This window comes from Peromyscus maniculatus, chromosome 15 (genome assembly GCF_049852395.1).
Source record: "Peromyscus maniculatus bairdii isolate BWxNUB_F1_BW_parent chromosome 15, HU_Pman_BW_mat_3.1, whole genome shotgun sequence".
In the NCBI taxonomy this organism is placed as follows: domain Eukaryota; kingdom Metazoa; phylum Chordata; class Mammalia; order Rodentia; family Cricetidae; genus Peromyscus; species Peromyscus maniculatus.
This window is the reverse complement of record NC_134866.1, coordinates 60752275-60767179: the sequence shown is the minus strand read 5'-3', so window position 1 is coordinate 60767179 and position 14905 is coordinate 60752275. Positions and strand designations below refer to the sequence as shown.

General features: G+C 40.9%; 1 protein-coding gene across 1 annotated transcript in view; it reads left to right on the top strand.

Annotated features, from left to right (window-relative positions):
• The window catches only part of Adgrv1 (adhesion G protein-coupled receptor V1), a 541812-nt gene that overhangs the window by 430205 nt on the left and 96702 nt on the right, over positions 1-14905 (top strand). The window lies entirely within an intron of this gene.

Below are 14905 nucleotides of genomic sequence, written 5' to 3'. Positions count from 1 at the left end.
TATAGTTGCTTTCTTCCCAGTCAAGTGTGAATCTGCAATTTCCTGGTCCCCATCTGGGGAAGGCATATGCCATTCCTATGAGGTCTCCATTTCTTCCGTGATGTCTTCAGGGTCTGAGGTTGTCTCTTCCATCTCTCTATTCTTCTGGCGAAGCTTGCCCCTATGTTTCCTGTTTGAGTTCCTACATTTTTCATCTCCAGTTTTCCCTCAGTTTGGGTTTTCTTTGTTGATTCTATTTCCACTTGCAAATCTTCTGCTGTTTTCTTCAAGTCATTCCACTGTTGGCTCGTATTTTCATGGCTCTCTTTAAGGGATTGATTCATGTCCTCTGACATTCAGACACGTTCATAAAGGCTGTTTTGAAATCCTTGTCTCATGCTTCAGCCATATTGCATTTCTGAGGTTGCTCGATGTCCGGGGAGGCATATACTGCCCTGACTGTTACTGATGGTGTTTTAATGCTGGCATCTAGGTTTCTGGGTTTGAGATGATTGTAATTCCAGGTATTCTTAGAGAAAAACTATCATTCCCTTTTCAAGCAGCTAATAATTACCAATAGCTCTATGGCTAGGGTGAGATTTTGTGCTCAAGTCCATCCGTGCTGGGGTTTGGTCTGGTTTAGGCTCACACAGATTTCGTACATACTGCTGCAATAATGTCAGATTACTGTGTGCAGCTGCCCTGTTGTGTCTGTTCTTGCCACCCTGCTCAACATAATGCTTGAAGTATTAGCTACAGCAAAAGACACGTGAAGGACATAAGCAGACAGGACTGGAAAGGAAGAAGTCAAAACATCTTTATTTGTAGATGGTATGATTCTAGACAGAAAAAAAGACCCCGAAGAATTCACCCGAAAACCCCTATATCTGATAAACACATTCAGCAATATCAGCAGGGTATGAAGGTAATGCACACAATCAGTAGCCTTCATATATACAAACAACAAACACACTGAGAAAGAAACCCGGAATTCGGGATTCTAAAATATACTTTGAAATAAATCCAGCCAAGGGAATGAAAGACTTGTACAAGGAAAACTTTTAAGACACTGGAAAAAGAAACTGAAGAAGAGACCACATGATGAAAAGCCATCCCATACTCAAGGATCAGCAGGCTTAGTATTGGGAAAATGGCATCCTTTCCTACTCAAAGAGGCAGTGCCCGAGGCAGTGAGGGGGGGACTCAAGAGAGGCCACTGCTCATGCCTTGAGCAGCTAACTCTTTCACCTCTGTGCCCTGGCTTCCTCCACCAGGGAAGCAGAGATGCTAATGTTCATAATTCCCTCTCCAGGTTATTCTGGATTCAACATTCCAGGTAACTCTGGAGTGCTTAGCACACTTGGATTTCCCGTAGTGTTTGCAGTCTCAAAGCCTCTGTACTTATACCTTCTCTCTGGAATGTTCTTTCAGTCATTCTTTTTTTTTTTTATCATTGAAAATATTTTTTCATACACTATGTCCTGATCATGCTCTTCCACTCCACCGACTCCTGCCGGGCCCTCTCTGCCTCCCCACTCACTCAACTCCAAGGCCTTTCTCTCTCTTTAAAAAACAAACAAAAGAAACAAAGAAAATTCCCACAAAACAGAAACCAAATATGCAAGCAAAAGACCAATAAGACAAAGAAAAAAAAATGCCTGAACAAAGTAATATGAGACCAGACGTCTACAAAATACCATTGAGTCCACTTTGTGTCAGCACCTACCCCTGGGCACAGGGCCTACCCTCAAGTGTAGCTCACACACCCTCTGAGACTCCACTGGAGAAAACTAAGTTCTCCTTTGCAAGTGGCTATCAGTTGTAGACGGCAGCTTCGTAGTTTATGAAGAAGTCCACTCCCACACTCAGCACCTTTCAAACATTCTTGTAACAAGTTCTCTGCAAATGTTGCTCTTCCTAGAGTCTTTCTCTGGTCTTCACTTTCACCCTTGAATCTTCTTTGCTGTTTTTTAAGAAGTAGCTTTTAGCTGCTGCTCAACCTAACATTTTACCTTCATCCCATGTTCTCTCTCCTCTCAGGACGTACTATCGTACTATCGGGGAGGTCTTTTCTGTAGGGCTGTGTCTCCAGACTCAGAGAAGTGCCTGTGATCTAGAGAGAAGTCACTAAACAAATGTGATGGGTGAAGAAATTGTTACAGAGGTGTGTGTGTGTGTGTGTGTGTGTGTGTGTGTGTGTGTGTGTGTGTGTGCAGTAATGTATTTCTATAGCTCCCTGAATCCCTGAATGTTTCTATGAAAACTCCTCAGAGCACAAAATAATCACAATTTCCCCACAACAAATTAGATGCTAGTTTGAGAGTCTATTTATAATGAATCAAGAGACACTAAAGCTCATAATCAACACTGAAGATTGATTCATAGCAAACCCTGCCTGTCAGTTTCTCAATGACAATTTTGCTTTCAATAAAAATAAAGCTAAACACGTACTTAAAACAGTAAGATAAAAATGTTATAATTTCAAAAGTTTTAAGAAATTTCTTCCAACAAAAACAAGACAATGGCCTCTATTACTGGTAGAGAATGACATTTTAGGGCTGTAGTCACTTAGTAGGTGCCCCCATACTGCAGCTGAGAAAAGAATGTCTCATTTTCGATTTTACATCATTCAACAATGAGTTGTCAGAGCTACTGCTTTTCTCTGGAACATACCTCAGGGTAGAAGTAGACAAAGGCTCTTTAATCTACACAAGTTATGGAAAAATATGGATATCAGAAAAATGAAGGAGCTCTTAATCCACACCAGAATTGCAAAGGCTTTGATACTGTTATTTCTGGATATTTTTTTTTTCAAATAAAAACTAAAGTGATTTTGCCTTTTGAAATTTCATTAAAATACAGATTGTCAGTACTTTCAAGATAAAAGAACAAATATGTCTTGAGTCATTATCATGTACCAATATGCTTTTCCTGGAGCAATATGCTTTGCATAGAGCAGAATAGAAAAACACTAAGGCTGGAATCTTGTTTTTGAAAAGCTTTTTTGAGAAAAAAAGAACCCTACCAAAATGGTGAAAGGTCAAAGCACACACTGAGTTCCTCAGTTTCCACAGAAATCCCGATGCAGGAGAGGTCGGAGTGTGCTTGCCTGTAGTCAGAGAAGAGCCCAAGGGGACAAGCCTGGGAAGCTGTGGGCAAGCACTCAAAGCACCAAAGCAGTGAACTAGATAGCCAGAGAGAATGGAGCAGCCCATCCCCGGAGCACAGCCCAAGCAAAGCCCAATGCGGGCAAAGGAGCTCCACCAAAAGCCAGAGCAGGTACTTGGAACGAAGGGTTGTCTGATGGCCAGGGTGTGTCGTGCTTGCTTCTTGCCATCTTACAAATATAAGGCCTTCCTCTAATTGGATTCTTACAGCTGTGTTTTCAAGCTTTCCATGATAGCGGGCATGCATATTATTCGGTTGTCAGATACTTATCTTAAAAGAATACAGTATTTTGCAACAAGATAGGCCATGTTTGGTTGATATCCCTGGGAGGCCTGCCCTTTTCTGAAGGGAAAAGGATGCAGAGTGGATCTGGGGGAGAGGGGAGGTGGGGGAGGATAGAAGGGAGGGGAAACTTCTGTCAGGAAGTAATATCTGAGAGAAGAATAAATTTGTTAAAATATACATTTTTAAAGAAAAATGCAATATTTATACACTCATTTAGTAAGCAATTTTTTGGTCAAAAATTAAAAAAATTATTCTCTCAATCTCTCCCCCTCTCTCTCTCCTCTCTCTCTCTCTCTCTCTCTCTCTCTCTCTCTCTCTCTCTCTCTCTCTCTCTCTCTCTCTCTCTCTCTCTCTCTCTCTCTCTCTCTCTCTCTCTCTCTCTCTCTCATACTCTATGGGGTCTCTTAAGGAAGCAGCAAAGAGCTCATGGAACCCAAAAGCAAGCAACCACAACACAGATGCACCTGAGGCCAAATTACTTTAGTAAAATTCAGTGGGAAAAAAGGGCCTATGTTAGACTTCCTTGTAGCATGAATCTTAAAAGTTCTTATTATAAAATCAAACCCGAGGCGAGTTATTGGGGTCCATGCTGGTAGATCAGAGAGACAGAACAAGCCACAACTATCTCACCTCGCCGGATCCTCAGCTGGTCTTGTCTCCTCAGACTGGAGGCCTCTGAGTCCTCATCCGGAATGGGTCTCAGCTGAATTACTGCTCAAAAGCCTGAATGCTTAACCAGCCAAAATACTTAACCAGCCAAATGCCTCTAGTTTCTGGTCCTCATGCCTTATATATCTTTCTACTTTCTACCACCACACCCTGGGATTAAAGGCTGGCTTTCTGGGATTAAAGGTGTGTGTCACCATGCTTGGCTATTTCCAATGTGGCCTTGAACTCACAGAGATCCAGAGGGATTTCTATCTCTGGAATGCTAGGATTAAAGGCGTGTGCTATCACTGACTAACTAGTGGCTTGTCTGTTCTCTGACCCCAGGTAAGTTTATTAAGGTACACAATATTTTGGTGAACACAATACCACCACACTTCCTTGATCAACATTTGTTGATCAAGGAACATTAAAATCATCTGAGAGGTTAGCAGTAAGGACTGGTACTTGGGTTTCCATATTAAGAAAATATATATAGACAACTTTCACAGCAAATAGTGCCTCTTTCCTAAAAAAAAATAGGGTAACATTCACTCCGGACATCTACAAAGGGAGAGAAGACGTGTGAAAGTGCTTTGTAAACCCAGAGAAACTATGAGCACCCTTTAAGACAGTTAGTCCCCCTGCTGACATCCTTACAGGAAGCTAAAGGACAGCACCTCAGACATCCACTCAGCTGGTAACCAGGGCAGTCGAAGCCGTAACAGGAGTAATGATCCGGGTCTTTATTTTTACATCTCAATAGTATGTTTGATTGATGATGACTAATCATAAAGCAATACTACAGTTACTCCTGCTTTATTCTTTTAAGATACAATATTTTTATTAATTCTTTGAAAATTGTGTACAGAGTCTTCTAGACTCTCTTTCTGCATAATAGACTCAATAGAAGTCTGTGCCCGAAAAGCCTCTTCACCCTGCTAATCATTCTTGGTAGTTGCCACCTTAGCCCATCTCAGGTACTTGCAAGTCTTGTGCAGAATTATCAGAGCTGCTTCTAATCCATTGCAATGACTGTTCTTCCCATGGCTAGTACTTAGTGAGTATGAGCTTGTGTATTACTTCATTTTCTCTACCTTCTCTTTAGTTCTGTTAACTAACTTTTATTTCTGGCTTTCCAGGGTTGGGACGTGAGGAGGAAGAATAGAAAAAGCAGGCAGGAAAATGCTGGCTGTTTATTTCATTTGGTACAGTCTTCTAGAGAATTCCTTCATACTTGTAGTCTCTAGCAACTTAGTAATAGGTGCAAGCTGTCTCTGTTACAACCTTCCGACCCTTCTAGATGGTTCTTTTGGGAACAACTAGAATAATATCATGCCAGCTTTCTCTTGCACAATGCACCACAAACATGTTTGTGAGACTTTGCTCTAGTAAACTTTTAAAGTGTAGGTTTACTCAACCTAACGACCTTCTCCAGCTCTCTGCAACACCAGCCTGCCAAAGTGCCGGGAGAATTCCCACTTAGTAGGAGGCCCCGGAACCCATCTTGCCCCTGACTTCAGGGCCTTACTGAGTATCTGCAGGTAGCTCAACACAGCACCCTTCTCTTCCCCCTCCTCCCTTCCTCCTTTCCTTCCCTCCTGTCCTCTCCTTCCTCTTCCCATCCCCCCTTCCACCCCTCTCTTCTCCCTGTCAGTACTCTCCCCTCCCCTCTTCCTCGCTCTCTCTTCTCCCTCTCCCCTCCCCTCTCCCTCTCCTCTTCCCCCTTCCTCCCTACTCTCCCTCTCCCTCTCCCTCTCCCCATAGGAAAATGAGATAGAAATTATTAAACTCTCCCCGCTCTGGTCTTTGGTTCTTCCTGTCTCTGACTGTCCTGTTTAAGGCCCTTGACACATGAAGGTTTTACATCCAGTCTCTTGAAGGACATGCAGTTTCATAGCTTTCTGCATGTATCACAGTGTCTCTGTATCAATATCCTTAATATTGATATCTCATGCTCATCAACAATAAACAACAACAAAATTCTGTGTAGAACAGTATAAATAAGTAAACATCACTAAACGCTACAACTCTTTGAGTTTCTTCCAGTTTTCTTACTCCAACACAGTATTATTTTATCTGAGCGCAATTCAGTTAAACCACTCAGAGATGAATGATGTTAACTGGTTTATAAGGAAATTAAAATATCCAGACTTACTTATGTGCCTTTCACATTGCAACACATATTTGTGGGACATTTTGCTTTCTGTAATAGAAATAAAAACAAAACAAGCAAACAAAAACTAATACTAGACCAAGAAAAATTACTGAGCTGAATCAGCTGATATTCATCAGTATGCTGAGAATAAAGTCCAAGGCCCTGTGCATGCAGGCAAAGGCTATCTACTGAACTATACCGGGGCCCCAGGAAAATGGATTTTGGGGAGGCATATGTTTTAAAGACTTTTTAAAAAAATCTTGGGAAATTAGTAAGTTTTTCTCCCTTAACAAAGTGTGTACATGACACAACACTAGCTTATCCCTATGAACCTTACTAGTAAGCAATAACTAAATTATCCTCAACTTCTCACCCGTTTGATTGCTCTTGATAATGGTGTCACCTCCCTTACCAACACTGTGTGAGCATTTTTCAGTAAGAGAATGTAGGAGGTGTTTGGAGGAAGCCATAAGCTGACCTTTAAAAGTTTCTGTAAAATTGTTTCTGAGGGCTTATTAAATAATTGAAATGGAATACTAAATATAGGGCCTGTAGGTGTTTGGGGGACATCAAAAATCCTAAAATGTCTTTTTGAGATGGCAGTGATACATAATGGACATGGGGGTAGATGTTGGATTCTTCTGCTGTTTACAATGTGGATTAGAAAAGTCTTTCAGTTTGTGTCCAGCTTGTATATTTCACAGTGCTTCCTGAGGATGACTGAGAATTCACATGTTTGTTTATCATTTCTAATGGAGAAGTTGTAAGCATCCATGCTGAGTGGATTTTTCTCATTTAGGACCCCAGCAAATTAGTCCAGCATTAAAAAAAAAAAGTCATATTTTGCAACTTGCCACATGGTGGCCTACTTATAATGAGATAACCCGTTTGAGATAAGTAAATAAGCTAGTGAATTAAATGCACGCATGTGACACTGAATGGTCATGTATGAACAGCTAATGTTCACTCAGAATCATCAGAAATATTATCATTTAGAATAGTTATGAATAGCTTCTGCCTAGGCAAATCCTAAGATTTGAAGACAGTTATAATGAAAGAATATGGATCCAAATTGGAAAAATGTCAACCTCAGGCAGATATAATATTCAGATCTCTGGTGCTTCTTAATTATTTTTGAAGGGAATTTTTGTTTTGTTTTATTTTGTTTTTGAGACAGGGTTTCTCTGTGTAACAGTTCTGGCTGTCCTGGAACTCACTTTGTAGACCAGGCCTGCCTCTGCCTCCCAAGTGCTGGGATTAAAGGCGTGTGCTACCCCTGCTCTGCTGAAGGGAAAATGTTTTAAGAGGAAGGGACAACTTGAACATCAGAACAACAATGCATTATGTAGTAATATTTTAAAGGCCATCATAAAAATCTACTGACATCAGCTGTCAATCCCACCTGGCCCTCCAGCATCTCATGCTCCAGTGCAGGGTGACTCTGGGTGCCCTTCCTTAGACCTCCCAGGCAGTGAACTAAGAACACAACCACTTGTATCAGTAAGGGAACACATGAGGACAATAGGGTCTTTAGGTTTGAAGAATAAAGTAGTACGATGCTTTTTTCTGAATTTTTTAAAGCTATTCTCTTGGGTCCTGTCTGTCTTGCCATCTCAGGGCTACTATTAATTTGTTGGTGATAATAGCACATTGGAGAAATAAAAATAACACTGGTCTATTAAACAAGCCTGGCTTTTTCTGCAAAGACATCTGTGGTCTGGCTCCTCATCTGCTCAGAGATCTCAAGTCTCAATTTGGTGTCTAGATAGGAGACTTGTTTCTTTCTGATCTCTCTCATAAAATAAGCCATTCCCAGAACTTCACAGTGACCTTATTTGATTTTGTTTCTGTCATAGCATTATCAGTCATCACTACAGTGTATATTTATTTGTAAACATTGTCGTACTATCATTCAAGGATACATGCCAGTGTCTAGCTGCAGTCCCAGAGGAGGGTTCATTTGCCACACTCGTTCTAACACCATGCATCAGTACATGGATAAATTAAAGAGACTTGAGCAAAGTGGTCTCATAGAATGTGGGTTCCGGGGACCCGCACTGTGAATGGGTGAGGTTTCGGTTTCCCTGTCCTAGCACACAACGTCCATCAGTCTCCGGCTTTCACTAGGTGTTCAGATGCTGCAAGCCACAGGAAAATGCAATGGAATTCAGCTACTATCACAAAAGCTACTACTTGGAAAAGTCAAAGACTTTTCTGAAAGCCAAGCCATGGCTTAAGAAGTCTTGGTGATATTTTAGCATATATATATATATATATATATATATATATATATATATATATATATATATAATCCTAAAATGATTTTCTTGTGTGCTTCCTAGAACTCCTAACAGTGTATTTATCTAAAATGCCTATCAAGCATCCAAGGCCAAAGGAAACAACACCTGTCTCCAGGTCAGGCAGATAGCTTTATTTCTTGTGCAATTTAGGGCAAGACCCTCCTTTCTTATACAGCCTTACTAATAGACCCCTAACTTCTTACTAACCACTTCTCGGAATGTAGATTGAGCATATAGATCCCTTTTAGATATTCTGACCAGTCATTAGCACTCAGTTGACCTCCTCTGTACCACTCCCATTTGGATTGTAAAAGAAAGCCTGATAGTCACTGCCTGAGGAAAATTCCTACCTACCTTTATGACCCTGTAAGAATTCAAGCCTGGTGACCTTGCTTTGCCAGAAGATTACTATGGCTTGGGTTTATAACTTGATTCTTGAGAGACTTGGGAAGAACTGAGAGAGTCGGAGAACTTAGAGGGAGAAGGAGGACTTTGACTGGACAACTTGAGGATGAGACAGAGAAAAAAGAACTAGATGGGTAAGAACTAGAGAGGAATGAACTAGATGGAGCAGAACTAGATTAAAGGGCTAGAAGAGAGACTGGAGGAACATGATGGAAGATGAGGAAGAGCCAGATGGGGAAGAACAAGATGGGAAAGAAGGAGATGAGAAAGGAGCTGAGATGGGAAAGAACTAGATGAATGAGAACCTAGATGGGGCAGAACTAAGATGAGAGAATTAAGATAGAACTTAAAGGGAACAGCAGATAAAGGTAGAGAGAAATCAGGCAAGAAAGGAGCTAGGTTTGAGAACAGAATAGAAGCTGTGTAGAGAGAGAACTGACTCAGAATAATAAAGTGTATGGACTAGAAGTTTTATGTACATAGATTCATGTCCTATCATCAAAGATTAATTATCAGCTGGTTGTAGATTCTTCCCGGACCCTGGGAGGGGACTATCGAGGGGCTGGACCCCCGTAATCACCGTTATTCAATAAATGATCTTTAAATTAAAGAATGTAGATAATAATTTTGCTTTGTGGATTTATCATAAGAATGGATTAAATTAAAGATTTTAAGCAAAAGTACCTATCACAATAATTCACATAACTTATAAAATGCAACATCCTGAACAACCCTATTTAGCACCAACTTAAAAACTGAGTGTTTGAACTTCAAGCCATGCATAAGAACATGCTGGCTACTTGCATGCATTAATATATATGATTTTTGAAAACTGTATCCAACATCCTTATTTTTTTCTTACAGCAAATGAATTTTATGCAATGAATCTTACAAATTAACAAGTGATCTTATTAGTGGTTCATGAAAGTATTCATACAAAGATGGAAAACTGTTCTAAAACACAAAAATAATCACACACGAGTGCATGTGCGCGCGCGCGCGCGCGCGCACACACACACACACACACACACACACACACACACACGATTGTTTTTATTTTCTTTCATTTTTTGGTTTGTTTTTGTGGAGACACAGTCTTGCTCTTTTGTGCAGGTTAGCCTTAAGTACCTGATTCAATCAGTCCTCCTTCTTCAGCTAGCTGAATAGCTAGGACTAAATAACCTAAACATCTTAACTAACAGTAGTCTGCAGACTGCTAGTGACTTCATTTGTCTTGATACTATTCATTTGATAATATTTATTCCCAAAGTACAGAACAATTTACCAGTTTTCCTTTCTCTTTTCTTTTGGAGCTTTAAGCAAGTGCAAATGTTAATGTCAGTTGGTTGGCATTGGAAAGGTTACTTTAAAGAATGAAGCATTGAACTTGTGCATCTGTCATAGCCTATATAGCTACTATAATTTTTTTAGACAATTTCTCCTAAAAACAGAACACAGTGGACAGTATAATCCCCCAAACTGTGTCACAGCGGCATTTGCTGAATGAGTTGTGGTGTTTTGTGTTATCTTTTGTTGATAGTGTGGTGGTTTGAGAGAAAATGGCCCCCAACGGGAGTGGCACTATGAGGAGGTGTGGGGTGGCCTTATTGGCGTAGGTATGGTCTTGGAGGAAGTGTATCACATGGGAGGTGGGCTTTGAGGTCTCATGTATGCTAAAGCCATGCCCAGTACACAGATCACTTCCTGTTGCCTGCATAAGATATAGAACTCTCATTTACCTCTCCAGCACCACATCTGCCTGCATGCCACCATGTCCCACTATGATGATAATGGACTGAACGTCTGAACTGTAAGCCACCCCAGTGAAATGTTTTCCTTTATGAGAGTTGCTGTGATCATGGTGTCTCTTCACAGCAATAGAAACTCTAACTAAGACAGATACCATTGAAAAATAAGTATCATTTTTCTTTACAAACATAATTGCATGGCAGTGGGTACATTGCTATGTGTTGTCAAGAAAGTCTAGCATTAAGATCTAAGGTTTCAACTGTGTCTTGTTAAAGAATTTATGTCAAACTCAAGTTGTAGTGGAAAAGTAATCTCTATTTTTAAAGAACAGACAAATATGCGAAGTCTTTAATGCACCCTACCCACCCACGCAAACTCTTCTGTCATTGGTGTTGTTCAGCGTGATTCTTTCGTGAAGTGTTAGTGCTTTCTTAGGTTGGTAAGTTTGATTCATTAGAGGTTAATAAAGGGAAACAGAGGTGAGGGGCAGTGAGCTGGTTTCCTTCTGTGCATCCTGAGCTCTTCCACTCAGTTTTGATCTATGTTTTGTATCTTGTCTTTTCATCATTGGGTTGAAGGGTCCTGAAAGAAAATGTTGGCTCAGTAACTGCTTCCTTCCTGATAGAACTGTGATCACAAAATTGTCTGGGCTCTTTTGAAATCCTCGTGGAATAGCTGTTGGGCTTTCTTCCATGGTTATCTTTCTTATACACACTGCACTGGGGATGGTACAAAGTGATGTGCCTTTCTCTCTAGGCTCTCTTTCTCAAATTAGTGAACTATACAGTCCTTGTATCTTTTGACCAATATTGCATTCATTTTAATTCTGTGTGTGTTTATTAATTTTGGCCCCTGCCTCCAGTCTCAGTACACACATACACAAATCTTTGGCCTTGAAAGTTTTATGGTCCCAGAGGAACAAAGATTAATCATAATTATATTATCTGCCTGAAAAATCTTAAGCCCTGCTTCCCTTTTAAAGTGTGCACCACAGATGATTCCTGAACCAACAGGAAATAAAGTTTAATATTTTTTTTGACCATTATGCTTTCTTTGTCATTGTCTGGGAAACAGAACCCAGTGCTTCCAAGTCTGTTCAGCCCATTTTCATAGAGGCTGTTAAAGGAGCAGGTGTTCTCCATCATATTTTATCTTTATTGATAACCTTGATTTCATCGTCTACCTTCTCTGTACACAATAGGCCCCTCATTCCTTTGGTCGTTCCTATGGTACTTCAGGTAGCTCTATTACCATACTTAACACACTGCATACAAATGCTGATCCTTCCTAGGCCATGAAACCTGTCTTACCCAACTCTATACATATAGAAAATAGCAGTTAGCATGCTTATAAATGTTGTTTCCTGGGTGACTAAACAGCTAAACAGTAACCACATGTCAGAACTCCATGTCACACAAGTAGGAGGTGAAGAACCTTGCCCATTTTGTCTCACAGGACTCACAGTTCTCTCACACTGGGAATGGAGGAGTGGACCGGGGGAGAGGGGATTCAGGGGGCTGGGAGGAGTGGAGGCAGGAGAAACTGTGATCAGGATGTAATATACGAGAGAAAAGTAAATAAAAAGAAAATGGAAAAATTAAAAAATATTTAACTTACAATAACCTTTTTTAAAAGAGAAGAGAAAAGCGTTGCCTGTCGTGTTGGGGGAGGGGCTGCTCAGGTGAGCAGATGGAGATGAATGTGAGATGCATTTGGTGTTTTTGCACCCCACTTCTGGTTCCATCTTAGTTCCTTTTTCTTTGCTTCATTTCCCTCATTTTAAATTCACTGTATATTTTGGACGTATATCTTGATAAACATCCTGAGAAGTTACAAGTTTATCTAAGGAATGAAGGAACCTAAGGAAGAATCAGGACCTCTTTGCTGAAGAGGAAAGTGCGGGAGGAAAATACCACAAAGATGCCGTTGCTGTTGCTTAGATACTGAAACAACATGAAAGGAAAGAATCTTTGTCTGGTTGAGCTACTAAGGCAAAATATAGAGTGGATTGCTTAAGCAACAAACATTTATTTCTCATACTTTTAGAGGCTAGGAATTCCAAAATCAAAGCAGCCAAAGGCTAGATGTCTGGTGAGGGCACCCTGTGTAGTCTCTGCAGCAGTGGTTCTCAGCCTTCCTGATGCTGTGACACCTTAATACAGTTCCTCATGTTGTGGTGACCTCCAGCCATACAGTGACTTTCATTGCTACTTCATAACTGTAATTTTGCTGCTGTTCTGAATGGTTATGTTAAACACCTGTGTTTTCCAATGGTCTTATGTGACCCCTGTGAAAGGGTTGTCCGTCCCCCAAAGGGGTTGAGAATACTGCTCTAGACAGCTGTTTATTACTATAATACGGTAAGAAGAGAAAAGCAACTCCCTGGGGTTGCTTCTGTAGTAATACTTTATTCACGAGTGTTGTGCCCTACTGACTCATCTTTATGAGTAACCTCCAGTTACCTTTGCCTTGTTGGAAGGACTGAAATTTCATGTGCTTCCCTACACTGCAACTGAGCAGCCTGAAAAAACACACCTGACCTGGGCAGTGGTGGCGCACGCCTTTAATCCTAGCACTCAAGGGGCAGAGGCAGGCGGATCTATGAGTTCGAGGCCAGCCTGGTCTATAGAGTGAGTTCCAGGACATTGAAGGCTACACAGAAAAACACTGCCTCAAAAAAAAAAAAAAAGCGAACTTGTAAAAACTGCAATGAACATGCCTGACTAATTAAAATAAGCAATAGCCAAATACCAAACATCAATCAATGAAAACTAAAAAGAGACCATGAATTTGGAAGAAAGTTAAGAGTGGTATACTGGACAGTGTGGTGGTTTCGAGGTATAGCCCCCTTCATGTGTTTGAAGGCTTGGCCCGTAAAGAGTGGTGCTATTAGGAGGTGTGGCCTTGTTGGAGTAGGTGTGGCCTTGCTGGAGGAAGTGTGTCATTGCGGAGGTGGGCTCTGAGGTCTCCTATTTTCAACCTAAACCCAGTGTCACTGTTTACTTCCTGTTGCCTGTGGATCAAGATGTAGAACTCTTGCCTCCTCCAGCACCATGCCTACCTGCATGCCATCATATTTCCTGCCATGAAGACAATGGACTAAACCTGTGAAACTATAAGCCAGCTCAAATTAAATATTCTCCTTTATAAGAGTTAACATAGTCACGGTGTCTCTTAATAACAATAGAAACCCCAACTAAGTCAGGGGGTTTAGAAGGAGGAAAGGGAAGGAAACATGGTATAATTACATTATAATCTCCCAAACAAAAGAAATAATAAAAGTTGATCAACATTTCACCTTAGGAATTAATATTGGCAATTTTGGAGGACAGTGGTAGAACCAAGCAGAGATTTAAATACACATTTAGAATTTTTATTTTCAAATGACACATAGAGCTCACATTTAAGACATTGCTAATGCTCCAAGACACGTGTGGCCTACCCTAAGAAATGGTGCTGGGTGTCGGGTGCCGGGTGCCAGATCAGAGGTAGTGATAACTGGGAGTGTCTGGCAAACCTGCTGGTTAAAAACACAATATTAAATACATATTTTAATGCCCTATGCAAGGGAATGTGAATGCAGTTGTGTTATGATTTCTGGATGTGAGCAGATGTGACAGTGTTTTAGCAAATCTCACATGAAGGTCTACCTTGTCTTTTCCATGTGTTAGGTACTGTGATCAACACTTTGTTGTGTGTATGTTTATTTCATGTTTATGCAGTGATTCTTCCTTCCTTCAACATATCACAGTGTGCTGAAGCTTTAGGCGACACTTCAGTTCTTTGAGAATTACATATAACTTGTTTTGATCATATCCCCTTCCTTCCCTCAGCTACTCCCAGATCCATAGCTTCCCTTCCCATCCAACTTTGTGTCTTTTTCTTTCTTTCTTTTTTGCCCCATCGAGGCCAATTTGTGCTTTCCAAATATTCTTGAAGTGTGGCGTTCCACAGGAGCACAGTTGACTTCCCAGAGGCTACACTCTTAGAGAACACTGGCCCTTCCTCTCCAGCAGCCAACACTGGCCAATAGCTCTGTGAATAGGGGCGTTACTTCATGCCCATCTTTGCTCTCCATGCTAGGGTTTCGTAGGCCTTGGGCTTGCACAGGTCTAGTGATGCCGAGTCACCCTATGTGAGATCCTATGTCCAACCTCTCTACTGTGTCCAGAAGACACTGCTACCTTGTAATCATCCACTGCTTCTGGCTCTCACA